The sequence below is a fragment of the Leopardus geoffroyi genome, chromosome C3 (genome assembly GCF_018350155.1).
Source record: "Leopardus geoffroyi isolate Oge1 chromosome C3, O.geoffroyi_Oge1_pat1.0, whole genome shotgun sequence".
NCBI lineage: Eukaryota > Metazoa > Chordata > Mammalia > Carnivora > Felidae > Leopardus > Leopardus geoffroyi.
The window spans coordinates 78,990,279-79,012,297 of NC_059338.1; the positions used below are offsets into that span (position 1 = coordinate 78,990,279).

A 22,019-nucleotide genomic window follows, 5' to 3' on the forward strand; every position below is an offset into this window, starting at 1 on the left:
CAGGAAAGGACATTCGTTCCAAATTATTTGGTGGAATTAAAAAAGAGATGGCTAATGACTTTTGGTAGGTCCGCATTTGGGTATGCAAAAAAAAAAAAAAAAAATCTTTTTTTTTTTTAATTCCACCAGCGACCTTCAAAAAAGAAATCAAACCCAAATGGATATCATTGTGATAGATTTTGCTACATTAAAAAAAAAAAATCCGTTTGAGTCCACATTGAACTAACAGACCAGAGTGGCTAAAAATTCCCTTCATGAATATTTACTTAGCAGAGGGCTGTTGAGAAAAACCCAACCGAAAAAAAAAAAAAAAAAAAAACACGAAAAAAAAACCCAAAGCAAACCCAGCTTCTTCTCTAACTGAGAGGGTGGAATGACTCCAAAATATTGTTTCATGCTCAAAAAGCCTACAACAACTCCACATGAAAGACGAAAATCCATCTAATTGGGCATTTACCTTTTCAGAAATAAAAGGCTCAGTGGAAAGAAAAGAAAAGGAAAGAAGAAAAGAAAACCTCTTTCCTTGGAAGACTAGACTGGAGCCCAAAATAAATCCCTCGAATCGCTTGGCCCAGTGATGCGGGGCCTCGTTCCCCCTCCCTTTCTTTATTGTGCTATTGCGGTAACGGGCTAAGAGAGCTGCTAGCGGTGTGGGAGCTGAAATACCTCTTGAAACCCCTGACCTCTGCGTTCACAGCCATTGGCATCTGCAGCCCTGACCTTATTTGCACTCCATTGCAGCTCCTCTAGCTGCTACCCTGGGATTAGGGTCCTGCCCAGGTTGCAGAGGAAGTGACTTACCCAAGGTCACCCGGTCTCTGCAGGCGGATCTCCCATGTGCCCGCAGTTACCGACGTGCAAAGTGGGTCGCTCCTGGGAAGGCATAAGCCCACGCCTCCGACACACAACAGCACCAGACAGTGGCCTGGCTGCCCCCTCACTCATCTAACTCAGCCCATCGCTCACAGCCTCCACCCCCGCCCCTCCCACCTTGAATGGTTCAGATGAGTCGGGTGGCCTGGTCGACACAAGGGCATGTGAGCAAAGGCAGATCCCTCGGGCTCCCACGTGCCCAGGGTCTGCCATCAGCTCCTCCACGTTGGCGGGGTCAGGATGCAAACTTGTCATCAGCGACTTGACCTTTGATACTGCTTTCCTAGTCTTTATAAAGCAGCCCCGTAAAGTCACTGCTTGTATTTCCCCCCTACTCCCATTTTACAGATGTGGAAACTGAGGCTCAGCAAAGTGAAGCCGCTTGCCCAAAGTCCCACAGCTAGAAAAGTGGCAATTCCTAACTGCTCCGTTTCTGCCCGAAGCCCAAGATCTCAGGCCTCATGTTGTGTAATTCCCAGGATCATCTGGTGTCTCTACATCGGGGGGCCGGCAAGGGTAGAAATAGACTCCCTCAGAGGTGCAGATATCGAACACATCGCACGGACATCTGTCCCCAAGCCCACCCAAGCTGCGTGCCATCCCACCCAATGGCCACGGCAAAGGGACCCAGGTTCTGTAGCCTCTTCTTTGGCGGGAGGGCGGTCCTGATTGTCCTCTGCACGCTGTGTCCCAACGGGTGGGGCTCCAAGGCTTTTTCCCTGCTTCACCATTTGGTGCTGGTTGGATGGGTTTATTGAGCTAACCTTGACAGACTTGCCGGATTTTTCTGCCTCCGTGTCGGACCCTGTGTTGCTGATGGCAAGCACCCTTCCTTTGGGTTGTACTCATACATTGAATTCTGAGATCCCCATGGTGCCTGGGGATTGAGGAAGGTCTGGGAGCCCGCGGGGGTCGGAGACAGGGCTGTGAGCAGCAGGAAGGCTTAATATGAAGCTTGTCACCAGGCATGCAGACCCACCCAGCTCCCCAGGCAGGTGTCTTTGAGCGACCTGCTCCAAGTAAAATGATTAGTAGAAGTTGCTGTTGCAACACTGGAAAATTCCCTTTTAATAACATCTTCACAATGGAGAGAAAGGTCTGCTGTTGTTCTCCTGCCTCGAAAACACCGTTAATCCTACCACCTGGTGGAGAGTCTGATGAATAAAGACCTTTGCTTGGGAAACGTACGAGCGGCCACAAACAAGAATGTCCTTGTGGGGGGTATTCCTGGTTGTTGCTAAAGCAAAATCTTAGATTTGAGACCTCAGTCTTCTGGCAAAAAAAAGGAAAGTAAAATGAAAAAGGGAGATTAGAAGCCAGTGAGGTCATGCTCCCCCACCTACCAGAAATTTCCAATGAAAATCACGCCTTTCAGAGTGGTTTGAAGAATTGGTTCCGACGTAGTTTTTCTGTCTCCTGCTAGTTTTTCTGTCTCTACCTATGACAGGGAACAAACTGAACTAAGCAAAAACGATCTGTGAACTCCAGGATCATAGAAATTAAACTGATGTCTCTACTAGGCCAAACGTCCGAACAAGGTGAAAAAATTTACTGGCCCCGGACACAGCTTTGAAGAGCAGAATATCTCCGCATCGTTGGGAATCTGCCCTGGGGTGAAGTAAAGGAGGTTTCTCCTTTTCTCTGAGCAGGAGCCACAGTGTCAGAAGCTGTGACGGGTTCCGGAGCCGGGGGGGGGGGGGGGGGGGGGTGGGGGTGGGGGTGGGGGGGGAGGAAGGTGTGTTTGAGTAGATTGAATGATAACACATTACAGACGTTGCACGTTTATAGAGCATGAAACAAGAAAGAATTGTAAAATCCCAGCATTTGCAAAGAGGCTTAGCAGTGCCCTTGTTTAACCTTCCCCTATTCCAAGATTTCAATTATTCATCTACTGAGTCATTCATTGATTCGCTCAATAAAGGTACTGGCTCTGCCGCGTCTTAGCTGTGTGACCTTGAGCGAGTTGCCTAACCTCTCTGTGCCTCCATTCCTCATCAATAAAATATGGGTACTAGTACCCACCTCCCAGTAGGTACTAAACGAGCACTAAATGAGTTGGTACTTAGTGTTTAGAACGGTGCCCGGCAGAGTGCCCACTCGAAGTGCTTGCTTTGGTCGCCATGATCCTTGTTCAAGTGTAGAAACCCCTTGCACGGTGTCCCGGGAATTGTTTCCTCCCTTCCACCCTCCCCTGTGGTGGTTCTGCGTCTGCTTGAACACCGCTACCGATAGGCGAGATCCGTGCCCCACACAGTGACCCTTTGCTCTCTGGTCACCTCTGTGGATTAGGAAGCTCTTTGCCACACAGACCTTCCAGCCGTGGAGGGCTTCCTGGAGGAGGTGATAGGGTGCAGCTCTGGGGCTGTCCGAATTTAAGGCTGAGAAGTCGTCTGGGCTTATGAAGCTTGGGGGTGGCACAGGACCCTGGAGGCACCTAAGACTTTGACATGACATTTTAGATATTCCCTGCCCCCTACTTCACAGCTAAGCAGACAGAGGGCCAACCTGTGTGATTCCTCAGCCCGTTAGCGGGCAAAGCCGGGGCGAGAAGCCAGCCCGCAGTTCACAGCTGCCAAGTCCTGCCTTTACCGCTGGGTTTCTGCCCGACTTGGGAAGCTCGGGGTGTCCTAGAGAGCGAGCCTCCCTTGTCCTCCCCAGGCCAGCAGCCAGGGACCCCAGCGGCCGGGTCTCCTACGTGACCCCCTGCACCAAGCCCTCTCTGCTGCTCTGTTGGCACAGTGCTTACACCACAGCCTCCCAGACCACCCCTGCCCACGGGCTCCTGTAGACCTCCCTCTGAGCAAGGCTGGCTTGCGTTTTGTGAATTCTGGCGGCCGTCTGCCCTTTTATCCCTCCGGAGTTTCTGCTCAGGAAATACCGCGTTCTGGCCATTTCGGGCTCATTTAATGTTCTAACCAGGGCTCTGTGGTCATTATTGTTATCAGTCTTTTGACAGTTGGGAAAGCTGAGGTTCATTAAAGTTGGCCGTTGGGCCTAAGGTCCCCCAGGTTGAGTCGAGCGGGGGTTGGGGGGGGGCTGTTACACCCCCCCCCCATCTCGCGTCACCAGATCCTGCTGTGACACACCCACGTGGCAGACGTTTCCTGGGTCCAGTGTGTCTGGTCTGACCGCCCGCACTCACACACCCCTGCCAACCTGCCCCCCACCTCCCTTCCCTTCCCTTTGTTCTGAAGAATCAGATAAGAGGCCAAAAGAACAAAGCCCCCCCTCCCCCCCTACTTCACCAAGCCATATTTCAAAGGGCTATAAATAGGACGGTTAATGGTGGCACTCCAGGTCATATTCAGCATGGACAGACTCTGAGTGACGCCAGCCCTGTCCTCTGGCTCAAGGTTTCCGTGGTCAGCACAACTTTGCTTTCTTCACTTCCTTCCCTTTTTCTTTCTCCCCGCCCCACCCCGCACCCTCCTTCTCTCCCCTCGTCCACAAACTGTTGTTCAAAAGTACATAGTTGTGCCTCCCTAATTAGGCCGCGATTGCCTGGAAAACAGACACAGGCGTCTTATTTCACAATCCCTCCTAGATCTGAGCGCGATTCTGGGCAGTACAGAGAAGCCGGGAGGCCCAGAGGAGGCTGCTAGGCCTCCAGCGTCTGTCTCCCTGCTCTGAAGGCAAATTCAGGTTCCCCAGCGAGGAAGGCCGAGGGGACACCTCCGGGAAGGCCTGGGGCTGGAGGAGGCGGCGGGGGCCAGGAGAACACGGGCTCCGGGGCAGAGTGTGGGGGCCACCGTTTGTCATCTCTGAGCCTGGGGCAGGTGACTTCCATGTCCGAGCCTCAGTCTTCCCACTGGTGCTCTGTGGCCACACCACCCATCTTCCTGCCTGGGAGCTGGGCTCAACAGAACAGGAGAGGAGGGGGCATGGGGGAAAGGCCCAGAGAACAGACAGTCTTCAAGCTGGAAGACGGTGGGATCTGGTGACAGTGGCAGTGAGGGTGGAGAGAGCCAGCGCCCAGGGGACCTCATGGAGGAACCCCGAGACGGAAGCAGGGCACCCCCCCCCCTTCATGTGCTTGGAGGAAGCGGGTTGTAAGAGAGGAAAATGGCAAGGTTGCGGTTTGGGGGTTCTGAGCAACCTTCAGTTTTTCATAGTGAGGTACGACCGAGGTTTCTTTACCTGCTTCTAGAAAGAGGCGTAGCCAGACCTGCGTTGTTGGAAAACCAACAGACTGGGGCTCGCGGCGGATGGGAGGGAGCGGCCCGGTTCTCGCGGGAGTGACGGCCAGCCGTGTTTGGGGTGTTTGTCTCGGGTGAGAAGTTCCCACGTCTTCATTTCTCTGGGCTCGGAGAACAGACTGCACTCGGTGCTGGGAACCAGAAGCTGAAGCCGCTGCAGAGCTGGGCGCCACTGATGATGTTAGGGAGCCCAGAGCAGAGGTGCAGGCCAGTGAGCCGCCCCAGCGCCCCCCCAACTTACACATCTGTGGGGTGTGAGGTGGGGAGACCACCTTCTAGAGCCCAGCCGGGCCAGAAGGCGAGGAGACGGGTCTGTGTACGAGGCGACCCTGACTTTGAATTGCACCTCTGCCCCTCGCCTAACCTGCGGCCTTGGGCAAACGACCTAACGCTTTCAGAGCGTCAGTTTCCACATCTTCGAAATGGGGGTCAGCCTGCCCCCGGCCACCAGAGGACTGCTGCGCAGACCGAATGAAATCATGCGCACAGGCTGCTTAGCCCGCTGCTGGCCTCGTCGTCCACATCCATCCATTCGCTGTCGGTAATCATAACGTCTCCCCGAAGCTGCCAGACCAGCGCCTGGCCTCCGAATTCAGAAATCCACTCGGTCCGAGAAACCGCCCCCAGCTGAAGCCCTGTCAGAGGGGGAGGGGACGCATGGGAGGACAGCCCTCCCAGGACAAGCGTGTGTACTTCCTGCCGGGTACAGTGCCCTTCCTGCCAGCCCGCCAGGCCGGGCCGGCTTCCTCAGGCCCTGGGCCGCGAGAGGGGGGACACGGCTGCCTCAGGAAGGGGCCGCTCAACTCCTCTACCCTGGAGCCGGCCCAGGCACCGTGGCTCCCCTGCCCTGCACCCTGCTCCCAGCTGGCCAGCAGCCCTGCTCTGGGTACCCGGCTCCTACTCCAGGCGTTTCTGGGTCATCTCACTGCCCAGCTTCTGATCCGTCCCTGCACCTGCCTACATCTGGGTCCCCCGTCCCCGTGGCAGACAGATCTCCCGGTCTCTGTGTTCATCTCACTCTCCACGGTCGTGATCATCGTGTTCCGGACAGGAACTCGGATTAAGAAACCACCCACTTGTGCACCGACAGGCTCCCCCTGGGGTGCAGGGTGGCGCGGCTGCCGGCTGTGTGCCCGCACCCCTCCCCACTGGGCGGGCTCCTCACGGGCAGAACCCAAGAGTGTGCTGTGGTCCCTGCCAGGGCCGAGCAGCGAGCTCGACGGGCGCACCCGAGGCTCAGTGAGTACGATTGTGAAGTACGCCATGCTAGGCAGGGTAGGAATTGGTTTATCACTCGGCCTCCAGTCTTGACTGCGGCCTTGAACGAGTTGCTTAGCCCCTTCAAGCCGCCAGGTACTCATCTGCAAAATGATGCAAATAATAGTTCACATGACATCCTTGTGAAGATTAGCAGAGCATTGGAGAACAAAGGGCTTAGTTTGGGAAAGTGCCCATGAGCCATTACAGGTGGCCTCGGAGGCTCTCACTACTGCGAGTTTTGCTTCATTGCCGTTGTTGTTAAAGTGATTTCGTGTTGGTTTTTATCCGCTTGTTTCGCAGTAGAGCCTTGCAAAGTAGTGGAAGCAGGTGCGGCGTCCGTTTTACTAAGGAGCAAACTAAGGCTCAGAGAAAGGCCGTTTGTCTACAGTCACGCAGCCTGGCTTGACCCGCCTCTCCTGGTCTGTCGCACCTCCGGCAGCAAGGCACATTATTTTGGAGTATGACATGGCCACCGGCCTCTGGGAACAGACTCCTTCCTGTACCTTCAAAGGGCAGCAATATTATTCAGCGGGGCCCAGCGTTCACAGTTATCCGGATCATCACTTCTCGCGTGGAGGAGAAAGCCATGATTTATTAAGCGAACCGGCCGCACTCCTCCAGGGTTGATGCAGAGTTTTGCCTCCAGCCCCCTCCTCTGCTCCCCAAAGAAACAAAATCAGAGAACAAAACCCCCTGACGAGATGTATCGTGTTCTATTGCATGATGGGAAGGAACGTCAAAAAGAACGTCAGGGGGCTCGCCGAAGGTGATGCTGTTAGGGGTAAAGAAGGAATGACTTATGGGCCCTCATCCCCCACGTAGCAGATAGAGTTGGTGGACGTGTTTTTTGCTTCCAGGTCTGGTTTAAACCCAGCAGTTGGCTTCTGAGGGCCTGGGCCGGAGCGGCTACCAGTTGGATGGATAGAAATGAAAGGGCGAAGGCCCGGGAGAGGAAGGGTAGGGAAGCACGTGGAACGTAGGGAGATGCAGGAGGGCAGGGTGCTGGGGGAAGAGAGCCACCTCGGAAGAGGTTTTCGGGGCGCGTGTTGAAAAGCAAAGGCCAGGAGAATCTCCGTGCATAATAGCTAGGCTGCTCCCTGGGACCGGCAGGTGCAGAGTGGGGTAGTTACCTTCTCTGCGCGCTTAGCGCCCCAGTTGTGTGTCAGGAGCTGAGAAACGGAGGCCACGGAAGGTGGGCGACACCTGGGGGACAGCTGTAGTTTGGAAAGGCCGCGCAGTTGCAAGCTCGCCAGGTCGGGGCCAGGAATCCCGCGCAAACGAATGAAGGTAAGCACAGGAAGCCGCGGGTGCCCGACGGCAAGGTGGCTGACCCAGCTTGGAGTGTGGAAGGGAGTACGTTAGAGAAAACATCTCGGACGGGTGACACGTGAATGTTTCTGTTCGTTCTCTCACTCAGGAAACAGGAACTGACTTTGTCCCACGCGGTGAGCCGCGTGCCAGGTGGTGGTGGCGGAATGACATGTAGCACGGGCACACCTGTGACCCCAGGGAGTTATCAGGCCAGTGGCGCATGCTGTTTGGGAGCGCAGGGAATTCTGGGCAGTGGCGGGGACTGGCCTCTTCGAGGCGGCCGGCAAAGCTGTCCCTGGGAAAGGCCGTCGATACTGAAATCCAAAGAGCGTGTGGACGGCACAGAGGGAAAGAGGACAGTGCCAGCTGGTGATGGGAGGGAGGAAGATCGGGGTTGCAATTTACACGGATCCCTCCGGGGGCCGCCAAGAGCAGGGAAAGGCATCAGAGGAGGTGGGAAAGGCAGGTCCAGTCAGGAGGCTGGGGCGGTGAGCAGCTCACCTTAATTCTTCTTTCAGACAACGGGGGCTGAAAAGAAAGTTCCATCCCGGGCGCTTGCATTTGCTGTGACACTGAGCCCCAACTGCTGTGGCTCGGGCCACTTCGCGTGTCGTCTGTGGCCACATCCCGCCCCCTCAGCGAGCTCCAAATAGAATCTATTTATTGTCAACACCAGGCGCCTTTAGACAAATCGTGGGTCGGTCTGTAACTAAATCCTGTTGACCTTACATCTAAAATAGCTCTTGAACCTCCCATATCTCCTTTATCCCACAGCCCTGCCTTAGTTCTGGCCCTCCTCCTCTCTGGGCAATCACCCACACAGGCCGATCTTTCGTTTTATTATCGTGATGATTAAAAAAAAAAAAAATGAAACCCAAGTTAGTTAACATATAGTGTAATAGTGATTTCAGGAGTAGAGTTCAGTGATTTGTCTCTCACATATAGCAACCCCAGTGTTCATCCCAACAAGTGCCCTCCTCAATGCCCATCCCCCATTGACCTGTCTTGGTAAGTTGCAAGTTGACTGTGTTTTATCACCATTGCCAGCAGTGTAAAGCTTACTTAGTGATTGCATCAGTGAGCTTTCCCTGCGTAACAAGCAGCTCCAAACCTTAGTGCCTTAAACAGCAAACACTTGTTATCTCTCCTGAATCTGTGGGTTGATTGGACGCTCCTTGTGGTCCCGGCAGCTTGGCTGGGACTCAGTGGTGTGGTCCACGCACTGGGAGTGGGGGGGGGGGGGCCAGCCGGGCTGGCTGGGATGCCTGGGGCCTCTCCCATGGTGTTTGTCCTCCTCCAGGGGACCAGCTCAGGGGCCAGTGTGGCCCCAGAGTGATTCCTAGCAGCGAGGAAGGGGAAGTTTTGGGCACAAGCACCTTTGAAGCTTTTTGTGTTTTGTTATTGGCTCACTGGCTAAAGCAAGTTACATGGCCAAGTTCGGATTCAGAGGGTGGAGAAGTGGACCTCAATTCACGTGGGGAGAGGGAGCAAAACCACTCTGCAAAGGAGCGTGCGTACACGGTGGCCGGAGCAAATGGGAGGGGCCGTTACCGTACGCACCTGTCCTGGCGGCTAAGATGAGGACAGTAGAACCAGACAGAATGGGAGTGTCCCCTTGGGGGCCGCTCTCTACCCCTTACTGCCTTTGTCATCTTGCTCAGGGTTGCTCACAGGAGCTCTCCCAGCTCCAGCTGCCCATCCGTTGAATGGGAGTGATCCTGGAGACCACCCCAGGGATTTCGTGAGACAACGTGTGGTCGTACATCTCTCAGTGCTTGGGGCACAGTAGGAACTCAACTGAGGGTCTCTGTTCTTACTCAAGGGTGAGGCCTTCCCAAACCATCTCTCACCCGGCCTCCCTGGTGCATCCCAGCCCTGATCTCACATACATTTTTCTTTTATCGTCTTCCTCAGAGACCCTTTCCCCAACCCTTTTCTTTTTGCCAAAAGGCGTTTCACTTGAGCAAGGAGCAGCTAAAACGATCCATCTGGCCTCCTACTGGGTTGGTCATTTCTCCCTTCGCTCTGCCAAATATCATTCACGTCCTTGTATCGTGTTGCCATGAGATGCTTATTTATTTTTCTGTCCTCTCCACCAGCCTGAGCTTCTTAAAGGTGTGAACTATGGTTTACTCACCTTTCTGTCTCTGGTGCTTGGCTGTGTGCATTGAACGGGGTAGGTGTTTCTTTCAAAAAAAATACTTGATGTATAAATCACTGGGTGGGTGTGTGGGGCATTGGGCGAATGCCTTTTAATCGTCCTGAGTCATTTTCAAAAGACCACGAATGAGCAAAATGTCAAAAATGACTTCAACTTTTCTCCTCTTCCTCTTCCTTTCCAGTTGGGACTGTTTTCAGACTCCACCTTTCTGACCTGGAAATGCCAGAAGTGATCATCATCGCCAGGGGCTGTGGCGAGCAAACGTTTTGAGCTTTGTGGCCAGGACCGGAAGTGGACATTCCCTGGGCATACTTAGGTAAATGACTGCCCTCTTCCCCTTGCACGAGTGAGAGGTATTGTCTTTTCTGGTTTCTTCCGTAGAATAATCTTGAGTCGCGGAGGAGAGATGTCTTGTCTTGATCTCTTTATAATTTGGCCTGCCCTCCCCGGGGACATTCCGTCAAGAGGGAAGGCTTTCTCCTAAAGGGAAAAATGTAGGACCGTTAGGATGTCAAGTGACCTCTTTTTCTTGAAAGGAAAGCCTTCTGTGTTTTCATTAAGCAAGTACTTAAAAACCGAATTGGGAACAGCCTCGTATGACCAATGCCTGCCATGTCAAAGAAGGTCTGGAATGACGCTGTGTTGGAGAGAGCATCAGCAAACAACTATGACCCACAGGACAAAACTGGCCTGGCTATTTTTTGTAAATAAAGTTTTATGGGTACCCAGCCACACTCCTCTGTTCAAGTATGTCTGTGGTTGCTGTCACAGCACAACAGCAGTGGTGACAGAGGCTGTGTGGCCTGAGAGCCTGAAATATTTAGTCTGGTCCTTAATGGAAAAAGCGTGCCAGGCCCTGGACTAGAGTTAAGCTGTCTGCAGGTAGCCACTCCATATACAGCTATTTAAATGTTCATTCATTAAAATTAAACAAAATTAAAAATTCAGCCCTCACTCAACACTGACCACATTTCAAGTGCCCAGTAGCCACACGTGACCCATGGCTACCATTTTGGACCGTGCACATTGAGAACGTTTCCATCAGTGAGGAAGGCGGGCTTGAGGAAACTTTGATCGCCCTGCCTTGGGCTGTCTCTCTTTGATCTGCCAGTGTTTAACTCAGCTTGGATATCATGGCAACCACTGTGGAAGAAGGAAGGTTGGTGCATGTATGTGTGCGTGTGTGGCTGTTCTATATGATTATTGGTGAGGACATCTATATCTGTGTCTACCTGCCTTGTCTATAAAAATGGAATTACTTTTAAAATTTCTTTGGACAGCCAACCTGTGGTTGCTGTATATAATTCCATGTAAGAACTAAGCCACTTGGACCTTAGGATTTATCGGTTTTATATATACAAACAGGTTGATACAAATATGAGCCTTTCTGTGGTCGTAGGAAGGTCAGACACAGTATGGGGTCTCCTGAAAAGGGGAAGAAGCAATGGCCATAGTGTCTCCATAGGCTGAAGATAGGGGCAAGGGAGGTGAGAAAGGAAGAGAGGAGGAAAATGAGCTAAAGGTATGATTTCTGTGAGTCTTGAGAGAATGAGGAGTGATGGGGACAAAAGATGATAGGGAAAGGACTGCGGGTTTACTTTTAAAGAACGTGTTACACACATTAATGATGACTGGGACCTTATCACATCCCAGAAATGGTCTGAGCACAGAAGACCCTTGGGGAGAAGCTTGGACTTGGCAATAGTCCCGCCATCTTGGATGGGTCAGGACTGGGGGTATAATAGGAGGTTCCTCTTATCGAATAAGACAGTGCAGTGCAGAATAAGAGGCCCAGTCACTGAGATGCCCAGTGTTTATGGATGGGTCTGAAGAGGGAACAGAAAAGAAACTCTAGGTATCCAGGAGGTCTATAGGCAAAGGCCCTAGGTTGTGTCTTTAGGAGCTGGGCTTAGTCGACCTTGGGTTGCCCAGGAACTAGCAAGAACAAAGCAGAGATTCGGACGATGGCAAAAGATTGAATTGATATGTGTCCGTACGTGTAGATCTGAATGGGCCCTACCTCTCTTCTCTTGATTGGTCTTCAAACTCAGCACCGTTGCAGGTGAGGGCTGGAAGCACCTGAAACGGGTGTTTCCATAACGGACCTTCAGACAATGGAGTTGAATGCAGATATGAAGTAATTAGAAGTCACAGTAAGAAAAGGTATTGAGTTTTGTGTAGTTAGTATCAAGCACATCAGGGATAACAGGGGTGATGGTGATGATATTGACAGTGATAATATCATCTTTCCATTTTCAGCTTATTATGTGCTGGGTACACTGTTCTGGTAACAATAATATTATAAGAGCTTCAGATTATTGTGCTAAGCACTATATTCACTTTTTCTCAGTATGTGAACCCAGGGTATTCTTTTCAATTGATTTTTTTTTCAATTACTTTGTCTTGATATAATTGCAAATTTACAGATAAGTTGCAAAAAACAGCCCCCAAAGATTCCCGGGGACCATTCACTCGGATTCCTTAAGTGTTAACATTTTCTTATTTTTGTTCTATCCTTTCCTCTCTCCATTTTTTCCTAAAATCAGAATATTCTTACAATGACGATACAACTAAGGCAGAAACTTAACATTGACTTGCTACTATTATCTGATCCTTAGGCCTTATTCAGATTTCAGCAGTTGCCCTCTGCAAGGTCCTTCATAGCAAAAGAAAGCCCATTTGGTATGTGTCCTTCTTGGAAAACTTCCTTAGTCTTACATTTCGTGACATTTTTGACATGTTCAAGCCAATTATTTTTCAGACTCTCCCTCAGTGTTTGATGCTCCCTTGTGATCCGTTTTAGATTGTATGCTTTTGCCAGGCATCCCACAGAGCTCGTGGGGTGTCCTGAAGGCCTCACATTGAAATGCTGATGCTGGGCTGTCCCATTCCTGCATTGTTGGCTTTATCAGTTGGTTAAGGATGGAATCAGCAGTTGGTCAAGGAGCCTTGGATCCTTTCGGTGGAGAATGGCATCTAGAAATATCCTCTAGTCACAAGATGTGTCCATTGCTACTGAGGTAGCACTGCCTCTAGGCCCTCTGAGCAGGCAGAGCTGAGAAATGGGCAGTGTGTGTGTGTGTGTGTGTGTGTGTGTGCGCGCGCACGTGTATACATATAGATTTGTCATACATATACACACATCCGTATTTATAGACATGTGTATACACATCTGTATATACACCCGTATACGTCATATGTATGTGAATATCCATACATAGGTACATCATCAAGATCGTTTCTAAATCAACTGATGTATTAAAAACACCACGAGCGCACACGGGAGATGCTGGCTACAACGTTCTTGATATCCACATCTGTCTCCCTGACGCTGAACAGTCACCCAGGCCCAGGGCCAATACCACAGACCATCCCATTTATTAAACTATGGATCAGGCCCTGTTCCAAACTCTTCCCTTACCGTGACCGCTCATAACAGCCCAGTGGCCCAAGTACGGATGAGGAAACGAGAAAGGAGAATTAACTTACACAAAGCGACACGGCTGGTAAATGTGGCAAGTTTACAGCGGGTGCCTGTTTGCCTGTTGGCACTGGACCAGATGGCCGGGGGAGACCCCGCTGCCTCGGATGAAAAGCTGAGCCAAAGGCGGGGCAAGTGTTCGTCCCCGTGGATCCAAGACCGCTGACGCCCAGAGCAGCAGGAAGGCCACGGCACGGTGGTGGTCACTTCCTTCACTCCCCAGGAAATGTTTACAGGCGGCGTCCCTGATGGAGTCGCGAAACACACAACAGGGTGTGCAGAGATGCACATGGGGCGCAGGAGCGTGCAGCCGTGGGGGACTGCGTGTATGTGCGCACGAGCATTTTCCTGGGGGGAGGGGTGTTGTGTGGCTGCTCTTCTGGGCTTGCAAAGACCTTGATCAGGTTGAGGGTGTGAATGCGGAAGTGGGCGTCTCCGGGGGAGAGGGCATTTCCTGTCTTGCAGTAGGGGTATTCCTGGCCCAGTTGCTTAAGCTCAGAGGCTTTTGTATCCCTAGCTCCCAGCAGAACCATTGTAGGTTGTGAATTTGACGAATGCTAGTGTGAATAGCGTGTGCGTTAACAACGATTCCTGAGCTCTTTCTATGTGCCAGGCACTGTCCTGGGCAGACAAAGGGAGCTCACGTCCTAGCAGAGAGTGGGGAAGAGGAAGAGACTGGCAGTAAGCAGGCACCTAACCATGCGGGCGGCAGGGCGGGGGGACAGGTGGGGACGGGTGTAGGATGCTGGTCCAGGAGGAGCTGTCAGTGGAACCCAGTGACACCGCCCAGGGGAGAGCACAACAGTGAAGGTGAGGAGGCCCCCGATCAGAGGACCCACGGGGACTCCTCCCTGGCGTTCGCTCTGGAAAGCCAGGCCCGTTTGCTCCAGTGTATCTTTTCAGGCTCGAAGAGCCATGTAAGTGGGCATGATCCCTCAGGACTCAAGCATTTCCTCCAAAAACATAAATGTTATCAGCGGGCCCAGAGGCGGACTGGAGGCGAAGGCAGCCTCACTAGATAAGAGGCAGTGTTGGCGGTCAGAGATACGGACAGCAGTGAGACCCAGATGGAATTTCTATTGCTGATAACCTTTAAGAGAAGAGCAAGAGTGGGGGAACAGGGGCTGTTCCCCTGGAAGAGAGGAGACCCGGGGGCCCCGGCTTTGAGCATCCGAAGACTGGCCAGCACCTTGTACCCGACGATTTTAAGGAGGGCATCCTAGTGGAGTGAGTAGAATTAGCAGAGAGGTTTTGGCTCAGGCTGTGTTTTTCCTTCCTTCTCATCCATGCGTTCGTTCGTTCATGCATGCATTCATTCATTCATTCATTCATTCATTCATGCAGCAGAGGCTCTGGGTCCCTGGCACTATGCCAAGCACCCAGCCGGGCTGACGGGTGGGGAGGGAGGACAAAAGGGGAAGACAAGAGCTCTGTCCCTTGAGATATTAATACTTTCATGGGAGAAGCAGACAAATGAACAAGTCAAGAGTGTGCGCACTTTCAGTTCGGAGTGTGGGGAGGCCTGAAGCTAAGACAATTTGGGAGTTCTCTTTGAGAAATAACGGTACGAATTATGAGTTTCAAGTGAAAGACAAGCCCCAGCTAAGTGGGGTGCTGCCAGGGGCTGGGGCTTAAGCTTCCCGGGGCCGGGACCTCCTGCGGCGTGGGTGAGAGTGCTCTCTCTCCCGGGGTACCCGGAGCACAGGGGGTGCCTTACAGCAGGAGGCTGGACAGAGCTCGGCGGAAAGGCTGGCGGCGGGACTCCTTACCTTCTAGGTCCTCCAAGCCCTTGTTCTTGGGCTAATCCGTTAGGGCTAAAGACCTTTCTCTTCTTAGACTTTCAAAGGCAATTTCCTTGCCATCTACAAGGGATCTGTCTACCTTATGATCCCATTTCCAGGACTGTGTTCTAAGGAATCACCTGAACTTCGCGAGTATAAGTACTGACAGACTGTTTGCCAGAAGGTCTGACTGCGGGTCACGTGCTCTTCTAAGAGCCCTGCGCATTGACACATTTAACCCCCCACAGCCACCCTGGGGGCTCCCTGCTCTGTTTCACCAGAGATGGGACCAGACCGAGGCACAGAGTGGCTAGGTAACTTAACCGCGGATGCACAGCTGTCAACAGGTGCGGGAGCTGGGCCTTCAAGCTACGTGGTCGGCCTCTGGAGCCCAGTCCGCCTGCTGTGGTGCCCGTCCATCCATGATCCTCGCTGCCTGATTCCTTTACAGCAGCGCATCAGAGACAGCTCGAGTGGCCAAGGTTAGGAGAAGGGCCAAAGTATGGTCCCAGAACTCGTGGATTGTGGATTGATGCACACAAGGAGCTTTAGCGACAGACACATCACAGGGCTTGATTGCAGGTGCGGAGGTGGAACACAGAGAACACGAGAGTAGACGTTACCTGCGTGTTAACAGTGCTTGAAACTCCCTCCCAGCTTCCCCCCCACCACCCCCCGCCCTTCCTGGACAGGCTCATTCGCAGGTAGTTTCTGAGTGCCCGACACTGGAGACACAGCGGTAAGGAGCTGAGACCTGGTTTCTGCTCTCATGCCACTTACAGGGCAGGCTTCTGCTCTGTCCCTCTGCTCACACTTGTTCCCAGCACACGGCACGGCGTATCTTCCCGCAGCCCCCATAGATCCCTCACTGGTCCTGGTGCCCTTGGTACCAGTGTCTCCCTGCACCTGTTACCTCATTTGTAAAACGGAGCTGGGGACCCACACACCCTCTGGCCTTGGGAGCGCACACTCCTTACAGTTGTTGAGGGAGGCACACTTTGCAGGCATCATTAGTATCTTCTAGAAAGGTCAGGCACCCACAGCTGAGACCGGGGCAGTTGCAGCAGCGCATGGGCCTCCCTGGGTGCTCAAAGATCCAGTTCTGGTCGACAGCCAGGCTGGAAGGGGGGAAGCCACAAGCCACAAGCCTCACCCCAAGCTCGCTGCGACCCCGCACCTGCCAGCCGCGGGTCCTTAAGCTGCTGAGCCTCATCGTTGCCTTGAGAAGATGCGGCTGGTCCCGCCCGGCAGGCGAGGTGGACCCCACAGGGATATGAAAGCTCCGAGGGTTCACTGGAATAGATCTCAGGGTGGACTGGGCCTGGCGCCTCCTCCGTCTGTCTCTCTGCGGCTCTGTGACCTGGATGCCCGTTTGTAAGGAAGACAGTGGAGCACCCACCTGCGAGGGCCTATCGGGGTAAGAGGGTGCGCACAAAGCGGGGCGCGGTGCCTGGCCCGTGACCGGTGCTGACCCCTCACGTCTGTGGTTATTCATAGCTGGGCCAGAGCGGGGGGCCCGCGGGTGAGCCGTGAGGCTGTAGCAGAATTTCTTCCACGGGAGAGTGGACGTTCTGGGGTAACCAGTGCGGCCAGGCCCCGTGGCCTTGATAGTATTCGTGCCACAAGAAGGGGGGCCACCAGATGCGTGCAAGTTTTCTATGTGATTCTGGAAGCCAAGCCCCCAGACTGAGTTGGCCTCAAATGACTGATGTTTATTCCACTCGTGCCCGGATGGTAAACACTTGGGCATTCACCAATAACCTTTGTTCCTAAAGGGCATTCAGTCATGTCCTCCCCCTTTTCAGTGTCCACGTCCCTAATGGCCCTGGGACAGAGTCCAAATTCCACAGCAGGACACAGCTCACCATGACCCGGGCCCCACCTGGGACCCCGGCCTTATCACTGCCCCACCCCACCTCCTGTGAACCACAGAGTAATTTTAAGAATACTATTCAGAGTATTAGAATGTTTTTTTTTTTCAATGTTTATTTATTTTTGAGAGAGACAGAGTACAAGCAGGCGAGGGGCAGAGAGAGAGGCGGACACAGAATCCGAAGGAGGCTCCAGGCTCTGAGCTGTCCGCACAGAGCCCGACGCGGGGCTCGAACTCACGAACCCTGACATCATGACCTGAGCCCAAGTCGGACGCTCGGCCTACCGAGCCACCCAGGCGCCCATGAGTGTAGACTGGTAAGACAGATAGTCTGAGTCTAAGTCACACTTAACTTGGGTACTGTACCATATTGGGCAGGCCACTTAACCTGTCTTGATCTGCATTTCCTCATCTGCAGAATGGACGCAGTAGATGTCAGTGATGCGAGCATTAAATATGTTAATATATGTAAAAACGCTTAGGACCCTTCTGGACACACAGCAGTCCTAACTGCCTGTGCTGTGTGTCAAGTACCGTTCTGGGTCAGTCTTAGCCTTCAGACTGCCTGGGGCGCTCCCCTGGGCCCTGCTGCTCCTAGTGAGCCCCCGGGGACATTGCCCCTGACCAGAGTCAGTGTTGTGGCCTGCTGGCCCTCTTCTCGTTAGGATTGCAAATACCTCTCAGCAGCAACTATGGGGAAACCTTGGGAAACAATAGGGTTTATTATTTACCGATGCTTCGGGGTACACAGCACAGCCCGGGGCCACACGGCGAGGTCACCAGGAGAGAGAGGGACAGAGAAGGAGTTCTGCCTTTATTGGGGTTGAGGGTGGGGTGCTACGTTGGTGCAGCTTTGAGTTTATTTATTTATGTATTTTTTAATTTTTTTTAACGTTTATTTATTTTTGAGACAGAGAAAGACAGAGCATGAACAGGGGAGGGGCAGAGAGAGAGGGAGACACAGAATCTGAAACGGGCTCCGGGCTCTGAGCTGTCAGCACAGAGCCCGACGCGGGGCTCGAACTCACGGATCATGAGATCGTGACCTGAGCCGAAGTGGGACACTTAAGCGACTGAGCCACCCAGGCGCCCCTATTGATGAGTTTAAAACGTAGAAGCAGGACTTAGGGCACGGGAGGGGAAAAGTGGGGTCGCTGGAGCCTTCAGTTACATAGGCACCCAAGGCTTTCTAAAAGCGGAACTTGATGGGTGGGGCGGCCTGCTGTTTATCAGGTTCTGTAGCTGGCCTTGCATTTCTTTGAGACAGATGTCTTTAAAGCGTTTAGGCAATCAAAGCTTAACAACAGGTGCCATCACAATCGAAATAGCTAGTTGTCAGGTACTTGAACTACAGATAGTAGACACAGATGTGGCTATGGCTATAGATACACGTATGCAGATATAGATATATTCTATGTTTATCCTAAATAAATTCACCCTACGTGCAGCCTCCAGGACTTGGAACTCGCGGTTTGAATATGCACATCTCTCCACCTAGAACACCCTTCTCTTTGTACCTTTTTTTTTTTTAATTTTTTTCAACGTTTATTTATTTTTGGGACAGAGAGAGACAGAGCATGAACGGGGGAGGGGCAGAGAGAGAGGGAGACACAGAATCGGAAACAGGCTCCAGGCTCTGAGCCATCAGCCCAGAGCCCGACGCGGGGCTCGAACTCACGGACCGCGAGATCGTGACCTGGCTGATGTCGGACGCTTAACCGACTGCGCCACCCAGGCGCCCCTATTTTTTTTTTTTTAATTTTTTTAACGTTTATTCATTTTTTTTTTTTTTTCGAGACAGACAGAGTGTGAATGGGCGAGGGGCAGAGAGAGAGAGAGAGAGAGGGAGAGAGGGAGATAACAGAATCCGAAGCAGGCTCCAGGCTCTGAACTGGCAGCATAGAGCCTGACGCGGGGCTCAAACTCACAGACTGTGAGATCATGACCGGAGCCGAAGTCGGATGCTTAATTGACGGAGCCACCCAGGCGCCCCCCTCTTTGTACCTTCTTGTTTAAATCCTCCCTCTTCAGAACTCAAGGGTCACCCCTTCTGGAAATCCTTCCCCCTAGCCTGTCCCACATCCTCCCCCTGGATCCCCAGGAATACCCCTGTATGTGTCTTGACCACATTGCCTGCCCTGCATGGCCTGTGTGTGTTTTCCCCGTTAGTTTGGCAGCTCCTTGGGGAACAGGACTGTGATTCGCTCTTCATGGGGACTTAACTGAAAACCCACCCATGCCGGACACGTCTCTGTGTCTGCAGGGCCGAGAATGGATACGTGAAGGCAGGCACAGGTGACCACTTGTGCCGGGCGCACAGAACCAGCCCCGGCTGCCGGTTTGAAAGACATGCGGTACAGCTAGGTGACCACCCTCTGGGCTACTCGAAGGCTTGGGTGCCCTTGGGGATGATTTCTCTCTTCTTCAATACCCCCCGGGGATCAACCAGCCCTCCACACTTCTTGTGACTTCTGCTTCCAGCTTTCGGAGTCCTGGAAATGAGGGATCCCACATCTGGGGGCTCAGTGGTCCTTTAACTTTGGGATTAGCCGCTATTTCTGTGCTGCCTACAGCTCAGCCTGTGTGCCAGCACGAAGAGCTGCTGATTATAGATGTGCATGCCTCAGGTTAAGTTAAGCAAACACACCTGCCGCAGTAGCCAAGTGTACTTTCTGATCTGCCTAATGGGGAGGAGGAAGAAGGATGTGGGAAGGAACCAAAGCCAGACCATCTGAAATCCATTTGGCAGGCACCGTCTTGCGGACCGTGTAAGTCCCAGGGCTACGCCACCGTGTTGCTCAACAGTCTTCACGTAGGCACTTCCTCACGGGCACTGAAAATGTCCTCTGTGTTGGGAGATTGGCCATCAGGAAAAGAGAAGGAAGGGGAGGCTTTGGGGCAGGAGGGATGGATGTGTTCATTCTGTTGGTTGAATAGAATGGAATTGGCTCTCTGCACTTCAAAAGCACAGCAGATGTACAGTCACTTAACTGGAACCTCCTCGAGGGCAGGGGCCATGTCCTTCCCTGTTGCGTCGTCCGTAATTGGATGGGGTTGGGGGTCTCTCAGGGGGCGCTTCTGGAGTTGACACGAACAATTGTCGCATTGTGTGGTTGTGTAGTGTTTCATCAAGTGGTAGTACTGTATGGCTTAACCATTTCTTTTGTTTTAATGTTTGTTTGTCTATATTTAGAGAGAGCGCGCACATGAGTGCAAGTGGGGGAGAGGCAGAGGGGGGCAGAATCCCAAGCAGGCTCCGTGCTGATCTCAAGAACCGTGAGATCATGACCTGGGCCGAAATCAAGATTCGGACGTTTAACCGAGGAAGCCACCCAGGCGCCCCAAGCATTTCTGTTACTGCATATTTCTGTAGAATACGTTCATATAATATACATATATATATATATGTATATTATATATGTAATATATCATTATCATCATCATGGTTATAAATAATATTTCGGTGAGCATCTTTATGCTTTTAGCATTTTCCTTCACTTGAACTATGTTCTTCAGATAAGTTCCCAGGACAAAGATCCTGAAAATGTTTTTGCCACCTGTTACCAGCTGTGACTTTGTTTCGGAACAAAGAGAGGAAGGCAGACTGGGGGACAAGAGCTGAAAGCCCATCCCTGCTGGGGCTAGGGAAAACCAGGGCCTGGAGGCAGCAGGAATGGGGTCTGGGGTTGGCAAGGGAGTCTCCTTTCGGCTGGGCTCTGCTTCCAGGTCCTGGAGGAAGGGGGGAGGGAAGGAGATGCAAATGAGGAGACAGGAAGTCCAGACAGAGAAACCTGCTTCTGGTAGGAGAGAGAGCGGGTCCTGGGGCCCCTCCTTTCTTGAGAGCAGTGTGCCCCATGATGGGGGAAGGGAGGGCGCTCTGGGCCATGTGCAGGTGGGACTGGAGCCTGTGAGGTGCCTGGTTCATTTGTAAAACTGGGGTGTCGGTAATTCACAGGGAGAAATGTATTTCTGCTGCACAAACAGAGATCCTGACATTCTGGGCGCCTGCGACATCTGCAAACCCTTTGCTCTGGTTCCTGGGCACCGTGGGCTTCAGGACATTTGTGGAACTCCGGGGTTTGAAGGTTCCACAGGTCTTGAAGCTCAGAGTGCCATTGGCCTGGGAGGGGCACAGCATGCCCACATACCGTGGATACCGAGGGGGGGGGGAGGGGGGGCAGAATTCCAGAATCCCCTGGGAATCCAGAGAGCTCTGGCTCCAAAGTCATCCCTCTGAAATAAAAGTAGTCAAGAAAGACAAAGAACGCACGGGAACGCACCCACAGCAGGAAGAGGCATATTGGCTGTCACAGCATCTGGGGAGCCTTCGGAATTTTGCATGTAGGGGCCCGGGGTGTCTACATCCTGCACGGACAGTCCTTCATGGTCAGGAAGGGTCGGCCTGTCCCAACTGCCAAGTGCAGCCTCCCCAGGACCCTGCGGGACGCTGGCATGGGGCAGCGTGGCATGGTCCATGGTTCATAAGCTGCCTGTGTTCAGACTCCTTTTCATTAAGGACCCCTTAAACACTACTGATGGTCCCAAAGAGCATTTGTTTACGTGGCTTATATCTGTTTGTTTGTTTTTTTAAGTCTTTATTTATTTATTTTGAGAGAGCGCACAAGCAGGGGAGGGGCAGAGAGAGAGGGAGAGAATCCCAAGCAGGCCCTGAGCTGGCAGCACGGAAGCCCGATGCGGGGGCTCGATTCCGTGAACCATGAGATCGAGACCTGAGCCAAGATCAAGAGTCGGACACTTAACCGATTGAGCCACCCAGGCGTCCCAACATGGCCGATGTCTGTTAATATGTTCCAGGTTGGTTATTAAAATTGAGCTGTGCTTTTCATATGTATTCCTTCATTTAAAAATAACAATAATAGGGGTGCCTGGGTCGCTCTGTGGGTGAAGCATCCAACTTCGGCTCAGGTCATGATCTCATGGTGCATGAGTTTGGGCCCCACGTCAGGCTCTGTGCTGACAGCTCAGAGCCTGGAGCCGCCTTCAGATTCTGTGCCTCCCTCTCTCTCTGCCCCTCCCCTGCTTGTGCTCCGTCTCTCTCTCTCTCTCTCTCTCAAAGAAAGAA

General features: G+C 52.6%; 1 protein-coding gene across 3 annotated transcripts in view; it reads left to right on the forward strand.

Moving 5' to 3' along the window:
- Nucleotides 1–22,019, forward strand: part of ST3GAL1 (ST3 beta-galactoside alpha-2,3-sialyltransferase 1) — a 94,424-nt gene that overhangs the window by 7,482 nt on the left and 64,923 nt on the right. For all 3 annotated transcript variants that reach the window (XM_045453590.1, XM_045453593.1, XM_045453591.1), the window contains exon 2: nucleotides 9,983–10,117. The gene's annotated coding sequence lies outside the window, so the exon portion shown is untranslated. The remainder of the gene's footprint in view (nucleotides 1–9,982; nucleotides 10,118–22,019) is intronic.